Source organism: Lonchura striata, chromosome 7 (genome assembly GCF_050655825.1).
Source record: "Lonchura striata isolate lonStrDom1 chromosome 7, ASM5065582v1, whole genome shotgun sequence".
Lineage (NCBI taxonomy): Eukaryota > Metazoa > Chordata > Aves > Passeriformes > Estrildidae > Lonchura > Lonchura striata.
In genome coordinates, this window is record NC_140709.1 from 202,601 (window position 1) to 223,797 (window position 21,197).

At 49.4% G+C, this 21,197-nt stretch overlaps 2 long non-coding RNA genes across 2 annotated transcripts; both read right to left on the reverse strand.

Moving 5' to 3' along the window:
- Positions 1 to 638: 638 nt before the first annotated feature.
- On the reverse strand, positions 639 to 9,390 carry LOC146766850 (uncharacterized). Its single transcript, XR_014956658.1, has 2 exons — positions 4,677 to 9,390; positions 639 to 3,716 (listed from the first exon to the last, which is right to left on the reverse strand). It is a non-coding gene; the product is annotated as an uncharacterized LOC146766850 (long non-coding RNA).
- A 1,467-nt stretch (positions 9,391 to 10,857) lies between these two features.
- LOC146766851 (uncharacterized) lies at positions 10,858 to 19,624 on the reverse strand. The gene is made up of 2 exons (XR_014956659.1): positions 13,651 to 19,624; positions 10,858 to 13,218 (listed from the first exon to the last, which is right to left on the reverse strand). It is a non-coding gene; the product is annotated as an uncharacterized LOC146766851 (long non-coding RNA).
- Positions 19,625 to 21,197: the final 1,573 nt, after the last annotated feature.

Sequence of the window (21,197 nt, forward strand, 5' to 3'; positions counted from 1 at the left end):
GAGACAGCCCCGGGAGCCCCCCATAAACTCCTCTTCTCCAGCAGCTCCGTGCAAAAGCGATGTGAGGAAAACCCCCTAAATCAGCCCCCGGAGGAGCCGCCCCCTCCTCATCATCCTCACAGCTCACACCTGGGGCTGCTCTGAGCCCCCATCATCCTAACAGCTCACACCTGCCGCTGTTGCCACTCTCCAACAGCGTCTCTCCCTCTCCAGCACACAGCGCACTTCTCACAGACACAGATCCAACAGAAATCTGCTACGGGTGTCAGCTTTTCTTAATCCATCTGGTTACACGATTAAAACACATACATGCATTGATGGTCATTGAGAGAAAGCTTTCCCCTGGAGAAAATAGTCACTTTGGTAGCACACTTTGATATATCTGTGGAAAAGCAGAATCAGCACCAACTCCTAAGACCCCTGCTGAGGAACCCAGCCCTCCTTGGGACACCCAAAGCAGCAGACCTCGAAAAAGGAGGGGAAAAATGAAGCTTGGAGTGGAAAAAGAGGATAGAAGTACAGAAGCCTTTAAAAATGCCTGCATGGAGCAATAGTGGGAACCAGTCACATTTCTTCTTTCCTTGCTTTCTGTGATGACATAAATAGAAAGTAAGAACACGTTAAACAAAAGGCAGAGCTAGGATTTTACAGGTCTTTATTTTGGCAGGCTGGAATGACAAACGCCTCTTCCGGGGCTGCGACACGTTTTGAGGAATGGCAGAGAACGGAGGCAAAAGGTGCCGGGGAGCCCTTTCTGTTCCATTTAGCCCCTGCAGCTGCTCCGCTGGTTTCAGGGCACTCGCTTGGTTCGTTCCTAGAGAAAAAGGCTACGGCATGATTTTCAAAACTACTGCCCATCCACAGTCAGAGTTTCCTACATTCCTGGGTACAAATGAGTGGATCGAGAGAGGGCTTCTTTTCAAATTAGTTTAGCCATAGCTTCCTATTCTTTACCAATACCTGTGAAAACGAAACACTTGCCAGGTTTTAGTATTCTACACACACCCCTCCCTGGGAATTTTGGGGTAGCTTTGGGTCCCTCTGCGGGACGGCACCCAGCGTGACCCCCCCTCTCATCTGCCACCCACCCGCTCCCCCACCGCAGTGTGCGTCCCTCTCCTAGCGACCTTGGGGTGCCCCAAATGACATCAGAGCCCCGAGTCTTCAGCCCCTAACCCTGACTCCCGAAGAAGGCACAGGACGAGTCCAACTGCCCCGGACAGCAGCCCAGCACTCCCTTCCAGCCCTTCCCACGCGTCCATCCCCCCAGAAAGGGACTCCGCCGCAACAAGGAAGGGGGGGCAGCCCCCAGAAGGCTCGAAGCTCCTGCCCCGCCTCGCTGTCGCGGGCCAGGGCCAGAAAGAGGGAGCGGCAGAGGCGGCGGGGACGCGGCACGGCCGGCACGGCACAGAGCGGGGGCCGCTCGCAGCGCGATGCCGGCGGAGCCGCAGGTCCGGCAGCGCCGGGGCGGGGTCCGAGCGGCGCGGGGGATCCGCCGAGAGCCTCCGGCCCCGTGCGGGGACTCCCGCAAGGCCCGGGGGGCGCCGGGCTCCGGCCCTCGGGGCTTTATTCTCCGGCGCCCCGAGCCCCGCGGCTGCGGGGGAAAGAAGCGAAGGGGCGACGGGAAGAGAGGAGGGAGAGCGGGGCATGCGAAAGGTCGGGGAGGGAGGACGGGCTGCGGAGGAAAGCGGGCGGGGAAGGGAAAGGCCGGCAGGGGAGGAAGAGGGACGGTGAACAGAGGAGGGAGAGAGGGGGAATGGAACGGAGGAGCAGGGCAGGGACAGGACAGGAAGGAGCCGAGTTTGGGGGGGGACACGGAAACGGGGGAAAGAGAGGTAACTGAGGGAAATACGGGGAGGAGGATGGAGCGGTAGAGAGAGGGACAGGAGGGGATCCTCCCAGCGCCCCGGCTCCGCCCCGGCGCCCCGCCCTGCCCGGGCTGCTGCGCTCGGCCGAGCTCGGCTCGGTTCGGCTGGACTCGGCTCCTCGGCCAGCTTCGGCTACTTTGGGCCACGCTCGGCTATTACCAGCCGCATTCGGCTCGATTAGCCTCTTCGGCAAAGCTCGGCTCGCCTCGGCTGTACTCGGAGCCGCTCGGCTACGCTCGGCTCCTCGGCCAGCTTCGGTTACTTTCGGCTAAGCTCGGCTATTTCCGACCGCATTCGGCCCCACTCGCCTCTTCGGCGCAGCTCGGCTCCACTCGCCTCCACGGGCCCTCCCGGCCACTTTCGGCCACGCTCGGCTATTCCCGCCCGCACCCGCCTCCATTCGCCCACTCCCACAGCTCGGCTCCCTCCGGCTCACACATTTCCTCAGGGCACCTCATTCCAGGGCACACAAATTGCAGCCCCTAAAGGCTTGCGGCTCTTTCAACACACACTTGTAACTCAACTCTCGGGACAGAGCTGATGGCTCCTTTAGGACAAGAATAGTTACATCTAAAAGCAATTCCCTCATTTTGCATCTCCTTTTCATTTAACCCCCCCCAAAATCCCATACATATCACAAGGAATGTGCAGTTCTGGTTTCCCCACCCTCCGTATACTATTTGTACAAAGGACCTGGCCACAGCACACACAACTGAATAAAGCCCAGCTTCAATAATCAGAACAACTGACATTTGTTTACAAATTAGGTGCAGTTTTGTATGGTGCTGCGTACCCTCGGAGGCGAGTCGAGGAAAAAGAGCTACAGCACTGGAACCTAAGTTTTAGCAGCTGAGTCATTTGTAACTTGTGCCATAAAGTAAACCAAGCATCACTACAGTATTATCTGCTGAAGTTCTCCACTGTAGGTTTAAGGTACAGCAGCACGTGCTTTACTCCCAACAAAAGCTGCTCAGGTGGGGGGAGCCGGGAAGCCAAGTCTCTCCACTTTGTCTGAACACCATCTTCCAGGAAGGTACTGCTTCCTCTCTCCCAGGCTCCCTTCAGCAAAGTAGCAAATACAGAATCCGGTGCCACAGAAGGCTCTTGCCTGACCTCCTTGTGGTTTTCAAACTGTTTAAAGCGAAACAAAAAGCGTAAGAGAAAAACAGTGATGAGTATGAAACAAAAGTCTCTTCAGCCACCTTTGGTTTGAGATGAGCTCTGAACTGAAGCTCTGGGAGCACAGGCGTGCAGTCCTGCTAGAACAGAGCTGTCCAGTAGTGTCCCCAGGGGTATCTGGAGTGTTCACACTGCTGAACTGAGAAAAACTCACCAAACCCAGCCCAGGGGCCTGTGATCCTCCACCCACCCGGGGGAACTCCGGGCACTGTAAACAGAGGCCACAGCGCACACCAGGCTCTGCTGTGCCTGCTGAGGAGTCTCTGTATGAGCCCTGAGGCCTGGTATCGCCTCCCAAACACCACAGAGACCTCTTGTGTCATCAGAGAAAAGCCCTGGAGCAAACGTGTGTCCCCAGCACGATCAACAAGGATGCAGAATTACCTCCTCAATAAAAACGCTGTTCCTGATGGAAATGTAACCTCTGTCAACTGTGAGGATTTTATAGGAATACTGGCTCAAGAATTCAGTGACTTCAGGTATTCCATACCACAGGTTCCTGGGACTACTTGGGCATCCAGAGTCTATAGTATCGGTTAAACTGGTAGAGCTGAGGATACTTAGCAGCTTTGTCACAGAGCTGGAACGTCAAGCAGGGAGAAAGGGGCTCTCTCGGAGAGTGCAGGAGGCCAGTGAAAACAGCAACAAAGTCCTCCACGACATCTGCTCCTAGAAAAGCCAAATAAATTAAACTATTGACATGAGCACGGACACTGGGGCAACCTTCCTTACTTTGGGCCTTGCCAGCAGCCCACAGAGCCTCACGCAGAAAAGAACTGAACGAGATCAAAAAGTGTTCGCAGTGACCTAGACACGTGCTCCTGACTGCAGAGGTACCTGAAAAACCCTCCAGACATCATCAGCTCCTGCTGAAGCAAACAATCCACCTTCGCTGTCTTGTGCCAAAAACACGCCCGTCTCTTTACAGGGAGACACCCTGCCAGGCACCGCCTCAGAGAAGAACCGAGCTGTACTGGGGGGATACACCCAGCCAACGTGTACAAGTTAAACAGAATTTTCTGTCAGAACTGGGACTTTCAGCACCCCCCAGGTGCTACTCGACTGCCACATACACAGAGAGGGCTTCGTGAGGTGCTCTGCGGTTGGCCAGTCCTGTTCCAAGCCCTGCTGATGCCCCTGTGGTTTTAACGCTGTCCTCAAGGAGGTAGTAGAACCTCGCAGTATTTGCCCCTGGAGCTTAATTTCTGAAGTTTTCCTTGGGAAACGCATCCATTTCCTACTTAACAAGGCAGTCCCCTCTCCCTGATCTCGGGAAGAGCTGCCCACAGGCACGGGAAACACCTTCCTCTCCTGATCGCCATGCTCTGCCCTTAAAACGCTGTGTTACTGAGGCCAACTACTTCCAGACCAAGACTGTCCATGCAGGGACAGTGTCCCTTCTCTTCAGGGTCAGGGAATTAGGGCAGAAGCACCTACAGAGCTTCAATGCCCCTCTTGAGCACAAAACACCATCAATCTGCACCTCCTTCTGCTTGCAGGGAAGGTAATAACATGCCTCAAGGTAAAAAATTATAAACGGTAAAAAATTATTACAAGAGAGTAGAAATGATGCCACTTTCACTCCACTGCTAGAAACGACACATAAAACATAAAAAAAAAAAACTGTACCTGTTCCGTTTTCAGACTGAAGCAACAGCATATTCCTGGCTGCTAATGCAGCAGGGACAACAGCACTGAAGGGAAATGTCTGGATAATCACGCCTTCATTTAAAGAGAACACAATTTCCTCATCTAAGCCATCACTGCCCTCCATCAGAACAGCCAGCATATCCACGACATCTAATAAGTGAAGGAAAAAATGTAAGCAGAGGATCCAGACTAACTGGGAAAACAACAGAGGTAGAATGCAACATTCCAGGAACACAAGGTATCTTTTTAGTTCCCAAAAAAACCCAAAAACAAAACAACAAAAAAAAAAAAAAAAAAAAAAAAAAAAAAACGAAAGCAAACAAAACAAACAAGAAAACCTTAAAAAAAAAAAAAAAAAAAAAAATTCAAAGGCACATTTGCCAGGCAATACAATGTTGGGGGCAGCACAAAAATCACAGCTGTACTTCATTCTGCCTTTCAAAGCTGCTGTCCAGCACAGGTTGCCCAGAGAAGCTGTGGCTGCCCCCGGATCCATGGAAGTGTCCAAGGCCAGGCTGGACAGGGCTTAGAGCACCCTGGCATGGTGGAAGGTGTCCCTGCCCATGGCAGGGGGTGGAACGGGATGAGCTTTAAAAAAAGGTGCCTTCCCATCCAAACCCTTCTGGGATTCCACGATTCTGTGAACAGCTTCAGGCAGGACTACATTTCCATTGTAGTTCAATAATGCTGCTGCAAGAACACGAAGAGAGATTTCAAATACTGTTAAAGTGGCACAACCACATCAAAAATTACGTCTGGGAGTAAAGTGGAAACTCTGCTGATTCCAAGGACACATGGAGGGCTGAATCCTGGAGATCCTTACATAACAGGATCTCTAGAGTTATCCATCCCCAGTTTGTTGCTTAGGGTTAGAAAAGGTAGCCCCAAGCCGTGGAGTTCTGTTCTTAAGGGGTTACCACATACCATCAATGTGAGAGACGGGGATGCTGATGTTTGATCAGAGTCCTGTAGCAACCTGGAGCACGCTGGCTTCCCGAACCAGGTCTGCTGCTTTGTCCGTGTAGCGGTAGGGCTTTGTCCTCAGCCTTCAGCAGGATCTGTCAGCAAAGGTGGAGAGAAAAGTAGAGTGCAGCGCCTCTCAAGCATGGGGGAACCATGTGCTGCTAAGGAAGACCACGTGCTGAAAGTGGTTTGAAGCCGGGTGGGTTTTGGGAGGACAAATTCCATATTACTTCTGCAGGATTCTGTCTGCAGTTCCTGCTCTACAAACCAAATACATCAAACGACAAAAACAAACAAATAAAAAAAAACCCACATTAAATTAACAACAACAAAATAATTATTCCTACCTCAATAAACCCATAACGCCTCGAACCATTCCAAGGAGGGCGGCAGGAGGGGCGGGCAGAGCCAGGGCCCCGCTCCGCCGCCCCGGCGGCATTTTCCGGCACGCGGCCGCTCCCGGCGTCTGGAGAGGGGCGCGGGGCCGGGAAAGGCGGCGCAGCCCTGCTCCGATGCCGCTCGGCCGCGGCCCGGGAGCGCTGCGACCGCGCCTCCGCCGCCCGCCGGCACCGGCCCCACCGGGCTGCCCTCGCCGCCATCCTCGCCGCCGCTGAGCCGCCTTCAGCCCTCCCCTCACTCACAGACACCGCCCCACTCGCCGCTCGCTCCCGCCCCGTCTCGGTGGTTTTGCCGGGCGCTGGCTGGGGGGCTGCAGTACCACCCTCTGTCCACAAGGCGGCAGCACTTGTCAAGAGAGTGCGCGACAAGCACTCGCAAGATGGCGGCCCGTGAGGACCTTGACGGAGACAGGCGTTTTGCCGATGCCTGTCGGCTCGTGCCAAAATCCCGCAGGCTCGCGGTGCTGCTGACCCCACAGCCCGTGTGCACGGCACCAGAACTGCCGCGGAAAATCCCCTAGGGGGGCGCCGGCGGTGCGGGCAATTCAGGCAGTGTGGAAAACAGACACGGGTCCTCGACTTTCTTGTCCTCGTTTTTGCACCCTCTTGAGAAGGTCAAGCCGAGTCCGCGCCAAGCCACTCCCAAGATGGCGCCCGCGGGCTGTGTCTGTAGTACCCACCTCTGTCCACAAGGCGGCAGCACTGCCGCCCGCCACCGCCGGGGGCCGCCGCTCGCCTCGGGGCCGCGGGCGGGGCAGGCGGCAAAAAGAACGGGCGCCGTCCCCTCCGGAACATCCTCGGTAGCAAATGCCCCAAAATATCCCGCGCGGAAAAGAACGCCAACAAAAAAAAACCCCTTGCCTCTAACCCAACAAGAACCAAAAGAAAAAACCTTTTCTTTTAAACTGCATTTCAATGTATTTTATTTTTATATTTTTCATATTTATATTCACATTCGGATTTATAATGTATATTGATGTATAACTGAATTTTTATAATTTCTTACATTTATTTCTATTATATTTTATTCTATTTTAGTACATATCTTAATGTATTGCTTATATATTTCTATAGTTGGATTTAGATTTCTAGAAGGTTTATATTGCTTAAAATAAACCCCTGCCTCCATCCAAGTCAAAATCTTTAAAAAAATCCCATTATTTAAGCTCCGTTTACATTTATCTCTATTTTTTGCATTTATATTCAAATTTACATTTTAAATGTAGATTGATGTATGATGTTATTTATAGCCTATCTCTTCCTAATACTTATTTTTATTTTTTTATATTTTTATATATATCTGTATACATTGAATATATATTTCCATATTTAGAACGATATCAAAATAAAATGTATATTCATATTTTTTCTATTAAAGCCCTGTCTCTAACCAAATTTAAAAAAAAAAGCTCTGTCTATAAGCAATACTTGATTATTCATATAATTTTTCATCATTATAGTCACATTTGTATTTCTACTTTACACTGATGTATTTATAAATATATATTATATATATTATAAGGTAGCAAGATAGATAAAATATTATTTAAACTCTATTTCGTACATACTGCTAATACTTATATTTACTTACCACTGAATTTTTATATAGATCTTAATGTATTTAGGATATATTTCTACACATAGATTTCTAATTTTATTTTATTTATATTTATAATTTTTGTAATAAAACCCCTACCTACTACCAAATAGAAAATAAAAATCCCCTTTATTTTAAACGATATTTAAATATTTCTATATTTTATTTTTAATAGTACTTATATCTTCTATCACAATATATTGAGGTACTATATTTTGATATATAATATTTATGACATATAATGTGTTATAATAACACATATACTGTAAAATATGCATTATGTACTGCATTGATTTCTATTATTTTGTAATTTTTATATTTATATATCCACACGAATTAATTATACAACTCTATATGGTTATTTTGCTTGTATTTATAATCTCTATTTATATGTATTTATATATACATATAAAATACTCTATATCAAACAATATAATACCTAATAGTAATGGATAACATTATTTATGTTACATGTTTTATTTATATGTATTCCGTTTATATTTAAAATTGAAGGTTTATATTCCATTTTCATATTTATGCATTTCTTTTGTTTCATTAGAGTTATAGTTAAAACTTTGCAGTTATAATCCAATTCCTAAAAATAAAATGCCAAAACAAACAGCATCAAATTCCCACCAATACCATCCAAAAAATTCAGAAAGGCTCCACCAGCCAACCAACTACCAGCAGAAAAACCCACACTACACTCCTTTCACTAACAGTTCTTATCACATCACAAAAATGAAACAAACATTTAAAACAACCTATAGAAATCCACACAGCAAATCACAAAAACCACTAAAATGAAAAAAAAAAAAACCCAACTAACTTACTATACTGCAAATCATACAACAGACCCCGAACGTTTCTAAAAAAAATAACCAAAACTCTACCACTACACTAACTCATAAAGAGAACCCAATGCTCTATAAAATGAACTAAAAAAACCCACCAAATAATTACAGATATTAAAAAATCGAAACCACGAAGGAAAAAAAATTCACCACCCAGATAAAATAACTGCGCATAAAGACCCACCATAGATATACCCATGTTCCCAAAAATAAAACTAATAAAAAAACAACAACCAAATACATCAAACTAAAAAAAAAATATATATATATATTAACAACAACAAAATAATTATTCCTAACTCAATAAACCCATTATGCCTCAAACCATCAAAACACAAATACCACCTAGAAATAAACACGTCGCCAAAAGAGAAATGTAACAATTTTAATAACTCCCGAACTCTCTGCAACAATAAAACATACACGGCAATCAAATATGCCAAATGCATAAAACCCCTATAACATAATAAACAAGAATGCAATAATCAATATAAAAAAAACCTCACTGATTAACTACAGGACACTACCTCAAACCCACCAAAACAAACACTACATATGCTCATGCTAATAAAAGCCTTCACAAACGAATTAAAAACCTAACGTCTACTTCATGCTACGACCCATAAAAACCATTGTAAACCTTTAAGAACACATTCTTTAGAAACATAAGAACGGATCAAAAAGAAATCCAACAACACTCAATCAAAAAAAACCCCCTTGTCATGCGCACCTGAAGCAAGAACCGTAACAACCAAAAAGTAACACCATGGCCCTTCTCCTACAGCAACTACGAACAAAAGAAAAGGATCCCATAAATTCCTCAAAAGCAGCGCAGCGAGGGAGGCTGGAAGATGCGGAGCCGCGCTCCCGGCCCCGGGCGCAGCGCGGCTCCGGCAGGAAAGCGGATCCTCCGGCAGGCAGAGGCGGCGCCGCGCCGGCAGACCCCCGCCCGCTGCCCCCGGCCCGGCGGGGCCGGCACCGGGCCCGGGGGGCCCCGGCGGCGCCCGAGCCCCGCGCCCGGAGCGGCGGCACCGGCCGGCACCGGCGCGCCGCCCGCGCCGCCTCCCCCGCCCGCCGGCCCGGCCAAAGCTCCGCTCGGCTCCGCACGGCTCGCACCGGCGCGGCTCCGGCGGGCCCGCGGCAGCCCAGCCGCGCCCAGCTCCCCTTCCGCCCCGGCCAGCCCCGGCACTGCCGCCAGGGCTCCGCGCCGGACCCTTCGCTGCCGGGCCGGGGGCAGAAGAAGCGCCCCGAATGCAGCGGCACAGCGCGATCCCCGCCCTGCCAGCGCTGCCACGGCTGCAGCTCCCTTCCTCTGAAGGCCCGACAGTGACGCCACGCTCCGGCGCTCACCTCACCCCAACGAGGGCACAGAAACGTGCGCTCCCCCCCTTCAATTGCGTCCCCTAGAAGAGCAGAAAACAAGGGGCCTGCCTCAAATAATGGTAAAAGGGAGAATTTTACCTCAATCCAAACCTCTTAAAAGGCGGGACCACAGGACTGACCCCTCCATTTCAACCTCAGGATGACGAAATTTCAAAGGGAAAGGACAAAAGCCCCCACTACAAAGGCGCACCGGCTCACCTGTTTGGCTACTGCTTCTCGGCACAAGGGTTTGTCCCTCGGCTCCTCCTTTGAGCAATGCTCCACGTCTCCAAGTGCATATCCAGGTGATCCCCCAGACCCCGTCCGAAGCACTCACCGTCCTTCCAGGAGACAGCCCCGGGAGCCCCCCATAAACTCCTCTTCTCCAGCAGCTCCGTGCAAAAGCGATGTGAGGAAAACCCCCTAAATCAGCCCCCGGAGGAGCCGCCCCCTCCTCATCATCCTCACAGCTCACACCTGGGGCTGCTCTGAGCCCCCATCATCCTAACAGCTCACACCTGCCGCTGTTGCCACTCTCCAACAGCGTCTCTCCCTCTCCAGCACACAGCGCACTTCTCACAGACACAGATCCAACAGAAATCTGCTACGGGTGTCAGCTTTTCTTAATCCATCTGGTTACACGATTAAAACACATACATGCATTGATGGTCATTGAGAGAAAGCTTTCCCCTGGAGAAAATAGTCACTTTGGTAGCACACTTTGATATATCTGTGGAAAAGCAGAATCAGCACCAACTCCTAAGACCCCTGCTGAGGAACCCAGCCCTCCTTGGGACACCCAAAGCAGCAGACCTCGAAAAAGGAGGGGAAAAATGAAGCTTGGAGTGGAAAAAGAGGATAGAAGTACAGAAGCCTTTAAAAATGCCTGCATGGAGCAATAGTGGGAACCAGTCACATTTCTTCTTTCCTTGCTTTCTGTGATGACATAAATAGAAAGTAAGAACACGTTAAACAAAAGGCAGAGCTAGGATTTTACAGGTCTTTATTTTGGCAGGCTGGAATGACAAACGCCTCTTCCGGGGCTGCGACACGTTTTGAGGAATGGCAGAGAACGGAGGCAAAAGGTGCCGGGGAGCCCTTTCTGTTCCATTTAGCCCCTGCAGCTGCTCCGCTGGTTTCAGGGCACTCGCTTGGTTCGTTCCTAGAGAAAAAGGCTACGGCATGATTTTCAAAACTACTGCCCATCCACAGTCAGAGTTTCCTACATTCCTGGGTACAAATGAGTGGATCGAGAGAGGGCTTCTTTTCAAATTAGTTTAGCCATAGCTTCCTATTCTTTACCAATACCTGTGAAAACGAAACACTTGCCAGGTTTTAGTATTCTACACACACCCCTCCCTGGGAATTTTGGGGTAGCTTTGGGTCCCTCTGCGGGACGGCACCCAGCGTGACCCCCCCTCTCATCTGCCACCCACCCGCTCCCCCACCGCAGTGTGCGTCCCTCTCCTAGCGACCTTGGGGTGCCCCAAATGACATCAGAGCCCCGAGTCTTCAGCCCCTAACCCTGACTCCCGAAGAAGGCACAGGACGAGTCCAACTGCCCCGGACAGCAGCCCAGCACTCCCTTCCAGCCCTTCCCACGCGTCCATCCCCCCAGAAAGGGACTCCGCCGCAACAAGGAAGGGGGGGCAGCCCCCAGAAGGCTCGAAGCTCCTGCCCCGCCTCGCTGTCGCGGGCCAGGGCCAGAAAGAGGGAGCGGCAGAGGCGGCGGGGACGCGGCACGGCCGGCACGGCACAGAGCGGGGGCCGCTCGCAGCGCGATGCCGGCGGAGCCGCAGGTCCGGCAGCGCCGGGGCGGGGTCCGAGCGGCGCGGGGGATCCGCCGAGAGCCTCCGGCCCCGTGCGGGGACTCCCGCAAGGCCCGGGGGGCGCCGGGCTCCGGCCCTCGGGGCTTTATTCTCCGGCGCCCCGAGCCCCGCGGCTGCGGGGGAAAGAAGCGAAGGGGCGACGGGAAGAGAGGAGGGAGAGCGGGGCATGCGAAAGGTCGGGGAGGGAGGACGGGCTGCGGAGGAAAGCGGGCGGGGAAGGGAAAGGCCGGCAGGGGAGGAAGAGGGACGGTGAACAGAGGAGGGAGAGAGGGGGAATGGAACGGAGGAGCAGGGCAGGGACAGGACAGGAAGGAGCCGAGTTGGGGGGGGGACACGGAAACGGGGGAAAGAGAGGTAACTGAGGGGAATACGGGGAGGAGGATGGAGCGGTAGAGAGAGGGACAGGAGGGGATCCTCCCAGCGCCCCGGCTCCGCCCCGGCGCCCCGCCCTGCCCGGGCTGCTGCGCTCGGCCGAGCTCGGCTCGGTTCGGCTGGACTCGGCTCCTCGGCCAGCTTCGGCTACTTTGGGCCACGCTCGGCTATTACCAGCCGCATTCGGCTCGATTAGCCTCTTCGGCAAAGCTCGGCTCGCCTCGGCTGTACTCGGAGCCGCTCGGCTACGCTCGGCTCCTCGGCCAGCTTCGGTTACTTTCGGCTAAGCTCGGCTATTTCCGACCGCATTCGGCCCCACTCGCCTCTTCGGCGCAGCTCGGCTCCACTCGCCTCCACGGGCCCTCCCGGCCACTTTCGGCCACGCTCGGCTATTCCCGCCCGCACCCGCCTCCATTCGCCCACTCCCACAGCTCGGCTCCCTCCGGCTCACACATTTCCTCAGGGCACCTCATTCCAGGGCACACAAATTGCAGCCCCTAAAGGCTTGCGGCTCTTTCAACACACACTTGTAACTCAACTCTCGGGACAGAGCTGATGGCTCCTTTAGGACAAGAATAGTTACATCTAAAAGCAATTCCCTCATTTTGCATCTCCTTTTCATTTAACCCCCCCCAAAATCCCATACATATCACAAGGAATGTGCAGTTCTGGTTTCCCCACCCTCCGTATACTATTTGTACAAAGGACCTGGCCACAGCACACACAACTGAATAAAGCCCAGCTTCAATAATCAGAACAACTGACATTTGTTTACAAATTAGGTGCAGTTTTGTATGGTGCTGCGTACCCTCGGAGGCGAGTCGAGGAAAAAGAGCTACAGCACTGGAACCTAAGTTTTAGCAGCTGAGTCATTTGTAACTTGTGCCATAAAGTAAACCAAGCATCACTACAGTATTATCTGCTGAAGTTCTCCACTGTAGGTTTAAGGTACAGCAGCACGTGCTTTACTCCCAACAAAAGCTGCTCAGGTGGGGGGAGCCGGGAAGCCAAGTCTCTCCACTTTGTCTGAACACCATCTTCCAGGAAGGTACTGCTTCCTCTCTCCCAGGCTCCCTTCAGCAAAGTAGCAAATACAGAATCCGGTGCCACAGAAGGCTCTTGCCTGACCTCCTTGTGGTTTTCAAACTGTTTAAAGCGAAACAAAAAGCGTAAGAGAAAAACAGTGATGAGTATGAAACAAAAGTCTCTTCAGCCACCTTTGGTTTGAGATGAGCTCTGAACTGAAGCTCTGGGAGCACAGGCGTGCAGTCCTGCTAGAACAGAGCTGTCCAGTAGTGTCCCCAGGGGTATCTGGAGTGTTCACACTGCTGAACTGAGAAAAACTCACCAAACCCAGCCCAGGGGCCTGTGATCCTCCACCCACCCGGGGGAACTCCGGGCACTGTAAACAGAGGCCACAGCGCACACCAGGCTCTGCTGTGCCTGCTGAGGAGTCTCTGTATGAGCCCTGAGGCCTGGTATCGCCTCCCAAACACCACCGAGACCTCTTGTGTCATCAGAGAAAAGCCCTGGAGCAAACGTGTGTCCCCAGCACGATCAACAAGGATGCAGAATTACCTCCTCAATAAAAACGCTGTTCCTGATGGAAATGTAACCTCTGTCAACTGTGAGGATTTTATAGGAATACTGGCTCAAGAATTCAGTGACTTCAGGTATTCCATACCACAGGTTCCTGGGACTACTTGGGCATCCAGAGTCTATAGTATCGGTTAAACTGGTAGAGCTGAGGATACTTAGCAGCTTTGTCACAGAGCTGGAACGTCAAGCAGGGAGAAAGGGGCTCTCTCGGAGAGTGCAGGAGGCCAGTGAAAACAGCAACAAAGTCCTCCACGACATCTGCTCCTAGAAAAGCCAAATAAATTAAACTATTGACATGAGCACGGACACTGGGGCAACCTTCCTTACTTTGGGCCTTGCCAGCAGCCCACAGAGCCTCACGCAGAAAAGAACTGAACGAGATCAAAAAGTGTTCGCAGTGACCTAGACACGTGCTCCTGACTGCAGAGGTACCTGAAAAACCCTCCAGACATCATCAGCTCCTGCTGAAGCAAACAGTCCACCTTCGCTGTCTTGTGCCAAAAACACGCCCGTCTCTTTACAGGGAGACACCCTGCCAGGCACCGCCTCAGAGAAGAACCGAGCTGTACTGGGGGGATACACCCAGCCAACGTGTACAAGTTAAACAGAATTTTCTGTCAGAACTGGGACTTTCAGCACCCCCCAGGTGCTACTCGACTGCCACATACACAGAGAGGGCTTCGTGAGGTGCTCTGCGGTTGGCCAGTCCTGTTCCAAGCCCTGCTGATGCCCCTGTGGTTTTAACGCTGTCCTCAAGGAGGTAGTAGAACCTCGCAGTATTTGCCCCTGGAGCTTAATTTCTGAAGTTTTCCTTGGGAAACGCATCCATTTCCTACTTAACAAGGCAGTCCCCTCTCCCTGATCTCGGGAAGAGCTGCCCACAGGCACGGGAAACACCTTCCTCTCCTGATCGCCATGCTCTGCCCTTAAAACGCTGTGTTACTGAGGCCAACTACTTCCAGACCAAGACTGTCCATGCAGGGACAGTGTCCCTTCTCTTCAGGGTCAGGGAATTAGGGCAGAAGCACCTACAGAGCTTCAATGCCCCTCTTGAGCACAAAACACCATCAATCTGCACCTCCTTCTGCTTGCAGGGAAGGTAATAACATGCCTCAAGGTAAAAAATTATAAACGGTAAAAAATTATTACAAGAGAGTAGAAATGATGCCACTTTCACTCCACTGCTAGAAACGACACATAAAACATAAAAAAAAAAAACTGTACCTGTTCCGTTTTCAGACTGAAGCAACAGCATATTCCTGGCTGCTAATGCAGCAGGGACAACAGCACTGAAGGGAAATGTCTGGATAATCACGCCTTCATTTAAAGAGAACACAATTTCCTCATCTAAGCCATCACTGCCCTCCATCAGAACAGCCAGCATATCCACGACATCTAATAAGTGAAGGAAAAAATGTAAGCAGAGGATCCAGACTAACTGGGAAAACAACAGAGGTAGAATGCAACATTCCAGGAACACAAGGTATCTTTTTAGTTCCCAAAAAAACCCAAAAACAAAACAACAACAACAAAAAAAAAAAAAAAAAAAAAAACGAAAGCAAACAAAACAAACAAGAAAACCTTAAAAAAAAAAAAAAAAAAAAATTCAAAGGCACATTTGCCAGGCAATACAATGTTGGGGGCAGCACAAAAATCACAGCTGTACTTCATTCTGCCTTTCAAAGCTGCTGTCCAGCACAGGTTGCCCAGAGAAGCTGTGGCTGCCCCCGGATCCATGGAAGTGTCCAAGGCCAGGCTGGACAGGGCTTAGAGCACCCTGGCATGGTGGAAGGTGTCCCTGCCCATGGCAGGGGGTGGAACGGGATGAGCTTTAAAAAAAGGTGCCTTCCCATCCAAACCCTTCTGGGATTCCACGATTCTGTGAACAGCTTCAGGCAGGACTACATTTCCATTGTAGTTCAATAATGCTGCTGCAAGAACACGAAGAGAGATTTCAAATACTGTTAAAGTGGCACAACCACATCAAAAATTACGTCTGGGAGTAAAGTGGAAACTCTGCTGATTCCAAGGACACATGGAGGGCTGAATCCTGGAGATCCTTACATAACAGGATCTCTAGAGTTATCCATCCCCAGTTTGTTGCTTAGGGTTAGAAAAGGTAGCCCCAAGTCGTGGAGTTCTGTTCTTAAGGGGTTACCACATACCATCAATGTGAGAGACGGGGATGCTGATGTTTGATCAGAGTCCTGTAGCAACCTGGAGCACGCTGGCTTCCCGAACCAGGTCTGCTGCTTTGTCCGTGTAGCGGTAGGGCTTTGTCCTCAGCCTTCAGCAGGATCTGTCAGCAAAGGTGGAGAGAAAAGTAGAGTGCAGCGCCTCTCAAGCATGGGGGAACCATGTGCTGCTAAGGAAGACCACGTGCTGAAAGTGGTTTGAAGCCGGGTGGGTTTTGGGAGGACAAATTCCATATTACTTCTGCAGGATTCTGTCTGCAGTTCCTGCTCTACAAACCAAATACATCAAACGACAAAAACAAACAAATAAAAAAAAACCCACATTAAATTAACAACAACAAAATAATTATTCCTACCTCAATAAACCCATAACGCCTCGAACCATTCCAAGGAGGGCGGCAGGAGGGGCGGGCAGAGCCAGGGCCCCGCTCCGCCGCCCCGGCGGCATTTTCCGGCACGCGGCCGCTCCCGGCGTCTGGAGAGGGGCGCGGGGCCGGGAAAGGCGGCGCAGCCCTGCTCCGATGCCGCTCGGCCGCGGCCCGGGAGCGCTGCGACCGCGCCTCCGCCGCCCGCCGGCACCGGCCCCACCGGGCTGCCCTCGCCGCCATCCTCGCCGCCGCTGAGCCGCCTTCAGCCCTCCCCTCACTCACAGACACCGCCCCACTCGCCGCTCGCTCCCGCCCCGTCTCGGTGGTTTTGCCGGGCGCTGGCTGGGGGGCTGCAGTACCACCCTCTGTCCACAAGGCGGCAGCACTTGTCAAGAGAGTGCGCGACAAGCACTCGCAAGATGGCGGCCCGTGAGGACCTTGACGGAGACAGGCGTTTTGCCGATGCCTGTCGGCTCGTGCCAAAATCCCGCAGGCTCGCGGTGCTGCTGACCCCACAGCCCGTGTGCACGGCACCAGAACTGCCGCGGAAAATCCCCTAGGGGGGCGCCGGCGGTGCGGGCAATTCAGGCAGTGTGGAAAACAGACACGGGTCCTCGACTTTCTTGTCCTCGTTTTTGCACCCTCTTGAGAAGGTCAAGCCGAGTCCGCGCCAAGCCACTCCCAAGATGGCGCCCGCGGGCTGTGTCTGTAGTACCCACCTCTGTCCACAAGGCGGCAGCACTGCCGCCCGCCACCGCCGGGGGCCGCCGCTCGCCTCGGGGCCGCGGGCGGGGCAGGCGGCAAAAAGAACGGGCGCCGTCCCCTCCGGAACATCCTCGGTAGCAAATGCCCCAAAATATCCCGCGCGGAAAAGAACGCCAACAAAAAAAAACCCCTTGCCTCTAACCCAACAAGAACCAAAAGAAAAAACCTTTTCTTTTAAACTGCATTTCAATGTATTTTATTTTTATATTTTTCATATTTATATTCACATTCGGATTTATAATGTATATTGATGTATAACTGAATTTTTATAATTTCTTACATTTATTTCTATTATATTTTATTCTATTTTAGTACATATCTTAATGTATTGCTTATATATTTCTATAGTTAGATTTAGATTTCTAGAAGGTTTATATTGCTTAAAATAAACCCCTGCCTCCATCCAAGTCAAAATCTTTAAAAAAATCCCATTATTTAAGCTCCGTTTACATTTATCTCTATTTTTTGCATTTATATTCAAATTTACATTTTAAATGTAGATTGATGTATGATGTTATTTATAGCCTATCTCTTCCTAATACTTATTTTTATTTTTTTATATTTTTATATATATCTGTATACATTGAATATATATTTCCATATTTAGAACGATATCAAAATAAAATGTATATTCATATTTTTTCTATTAAAGCCCTGTCTCTAACCAAATTTAAAAAAAAAAGCTCTGTCTATAAGCAATACTTGATTATTCATATAATTTTTCATCATTATAGTCACATTTGTATTTCTACTTTACACTGATGTATTTATAAATATATATTATATATATTATAAGGTAGCAAGATAGATAAAATATTATTTAAACTCTATTTCGTACATACTGCTAATACTTATATTTACTTACCACTGAATTTTTATATAGATCTTAATGTATTTAGGATATATTTCTACACATAGATTTCTAATTTTATTTTATTTATATTTATAATTTTTGTAATAAAACCCCTACCTACTACCAAATAGAAAATAAAAATCCCCTTTATTTTAAACGATATTTAAATATTTCTATATTTTATTTTTAATAGTACTTATATCTTCTATCACAATATATTGAGGTACTATATTTTGATATATAATATTTATGACATATAATGTGTTATAATAACACATATACTGTAAAATATGCATTATGTACTGCATTGATTTCTATTATTTTGTAATTTTTATATTTATATATCCACACGAATTAATTATACAACTCTATATGGTTATTTTGCTTGTATTTATAATCTCTATTTATATGTATTTATATATACATATAAAATACTCTATATCAAACAATATAATACCTAATAGTAATGGATAACATTATTTATGTTACATGTTTTATTTATATGTATTCCGTTTATATTTAAAATTGAAGGTTTATATTCCATTTTCATATTTATACATTTCTTTTGTTTCATTAGAGTTATAGTTAAAACTTTGCAGTTATAATCCAATTCCTAAAAATAAAATGCCAAAACAAACAGCATCAAATTCCCACCAATACCATCCAAAAAATTCAGAAAGGCTCCACCAGCCAACCAACTACCAGCAGAAAAACCCACACTACACTCCTTTCACTAACAGTTCTTATCACATCACAAAAATGAAACAAACATTTAAAATAACCTATAGAAATCCACACAGCAAATCACAAAAACCACTAAAATGAAAAAAAAAAAAACCCAACTAACTTACTATACTGCAAATCATACAACAGACCCCGAACGTTTCTAAAAAAAATAACCAAAACTCTACCACTACACTAACTCATAAAGAGAACCCAATGCTCTATAAAATGAACTAAAAAAACCCACCAAATAATTACAGATATTAAAAAATCGAAACCACGAAGGAAAAAAAATTCACCACCCAGATAAAATAACTGCGCATAAAGACCCACCATAGATATACCCATGTTCCCAAAAATAAAACTAATAAAAAAACAACAACCAAATACATCAAACTAAAAAAAAAATATATATATATATTAACAACAACAAAATAATTATTCCTAACTCAATAAACCCATTATGCCTCAAACCATCAAAACACAAATACCACCTAGAAATAAACACGTCGCCAAAAGAGAAATGTAACAATTTTAATAACTCCCGAACTCTCTGCAACAATAAAACATACACGGCAATCAAATATGCCAAATGCATAAAACCCCTATAACATAATAAACAAGAATGCAATAATCAATATTAAAAAAAACCTCACTGATTAACTACAGGACACTACCTCAAACCCACCAAAACAAACACTACATATGCTCATGCTAATAAAAGCCTTCACAAACGAATTAAAAACCTAACGTCTACTTCATGCTACGACCCATAAAAACCATTGTAAACCTTTAAGAACACATTCTTTAGAAACATAAGAACGGATCAAAAAGAAATCCAACAACACTCAATCAAAAAAAACCCCCTTGTCATGCGCACCTGAAGCAAGAACCGTAACAACCAAAAAGTAACACCATGGCCCTTCTCCTACAGCAACTACGAACAAAAGAAAAGGATCCCATAAATTCCTCAAAACCACCGCAGCGAGGGAGGCTGGAAGATGCGGAGCCGCGCTCCCGGCCCCGGGCGCAGCGCGGCTCCGGCAGGAAAGCGGATCCTCAGGCAGGCAGAGGCGGCGCCGCGCCGGCAGACCCCCGCCCGCTGCCCCCGGCCCGGCGGGGCCGGCACCGGGCCCGGGGGGCCCCGGCGGCGCCCGAGCCCCGCGCCCGGAGCGGCGGCACCGGCCGGCACCGGCGCGCCGCCCGCGCCGCCTCCCCCGCCCGCCGGCCCGGCCAAAGCTCCGCTCGGCTCCGCACGGCTCGCACCGGCGCGGCTCCGGCGGGCCCGCGGCAGCCCAGCCGCGCCCAGCTCCCCTTCCGCCCCGGCCAGCCCCGGCACTGCCGCCAGGGCTCCGCGCCGGACCCTTCGCTGCCGGGCCGGGGGCAGAAGAAGCGCCCCGAATGCAGCGGCACAGCGCGATCCCCGCCCTGCCAGCGCTGCCACGGCTGCAGCTCCCTTCCTCTGAAGGCCCGACAGTGACGCCACGCTCCGGCGCTCACCTCACCCCAACGAGGGCACAGAAACGTGCGCTCCCCCCCTTCAATTGCGTCCCCTAGAAGAGCAGAAAACAAGGGGCCTGCCTCAAATAATGGTAAAAGGGAGAATTTTACCTCAATCCAAACCTCTTAAAAGGCGGGACCACAGGACTGACCCCTCCATTTCAACCTCAGGATGACGAAATTTCAAAGGGAAAGGACAAAAGCCCCCACTACAAAGGCGCACCGGCTCACCTGTTTGGCTACTGCTTCTCGGCACAAGGGTTTGTCCCTCGGCTCCTCCTTTGAGCAATGCTCCACGTCTCCAAGTGCATATCCAGGTGATCCCCCAGACCCCGTCCGAAGCACTCACCGTCCTTCCAGGAGACAGCCCCGGGAGCCCCCCATAAACTCCTCTCCTCCAGCAGCTCCGTGCAAAAGCGATGTGAGGAAAACCCCCTAAATCAGCCCCCGGAGGAGCCGCCCCCTCCTCATCATCCTCACAGCTCACACCTGGGGCTGCTCTGAGCCCCCATCATCCTAACAGCTCACACCTGCCGCTGTTGCCACTCTCCAACAGCGTCTCTCCCTCTCCAGCACACAGCGCACTTCTCACAGACACAGATCCAACAGAAATCTGCTACGGGTGTCAGCTTTTCTTAATCCATCTGGTTACACGATTAAAACACATACATGCATTGATGGTCATTGAGAGAAAGCTTTCCCCTGGAGAAAATAGTCACTTTGGTAGCACACTTTGATATATCTGTGGAAAAGCAGAATCAGCACCAACTCCTAAGACCCCTGCTGAGGAACCCAGCCCTCCTTGGGACACCCAAAGCAGCAGACCTCGAAAAAGGAGGGGAAAAATGAAGCTTGGAGTGGAAAAAGAGGATAGAAGTACAGAAGCCTTTAAAAATGCCTGCATGGAGCAATAGTGGGAACCAGTCACATTTCTTCTTTCCTTGCTTTCTGTGATGACATAAATAGAAAGTAAGAACACGTTAAACAAAAGGCAGAGCTAGGATTTTACAGGTCTTTATTTTGGCAGGCTGGAATGACAAACGCCTCTTCCGGGGCTGCGACACGTTTTGAGGAATGGCAGAGAACGGAGGCAAAAGGTGCCGGGGAGCCCTTTCTGTTCCA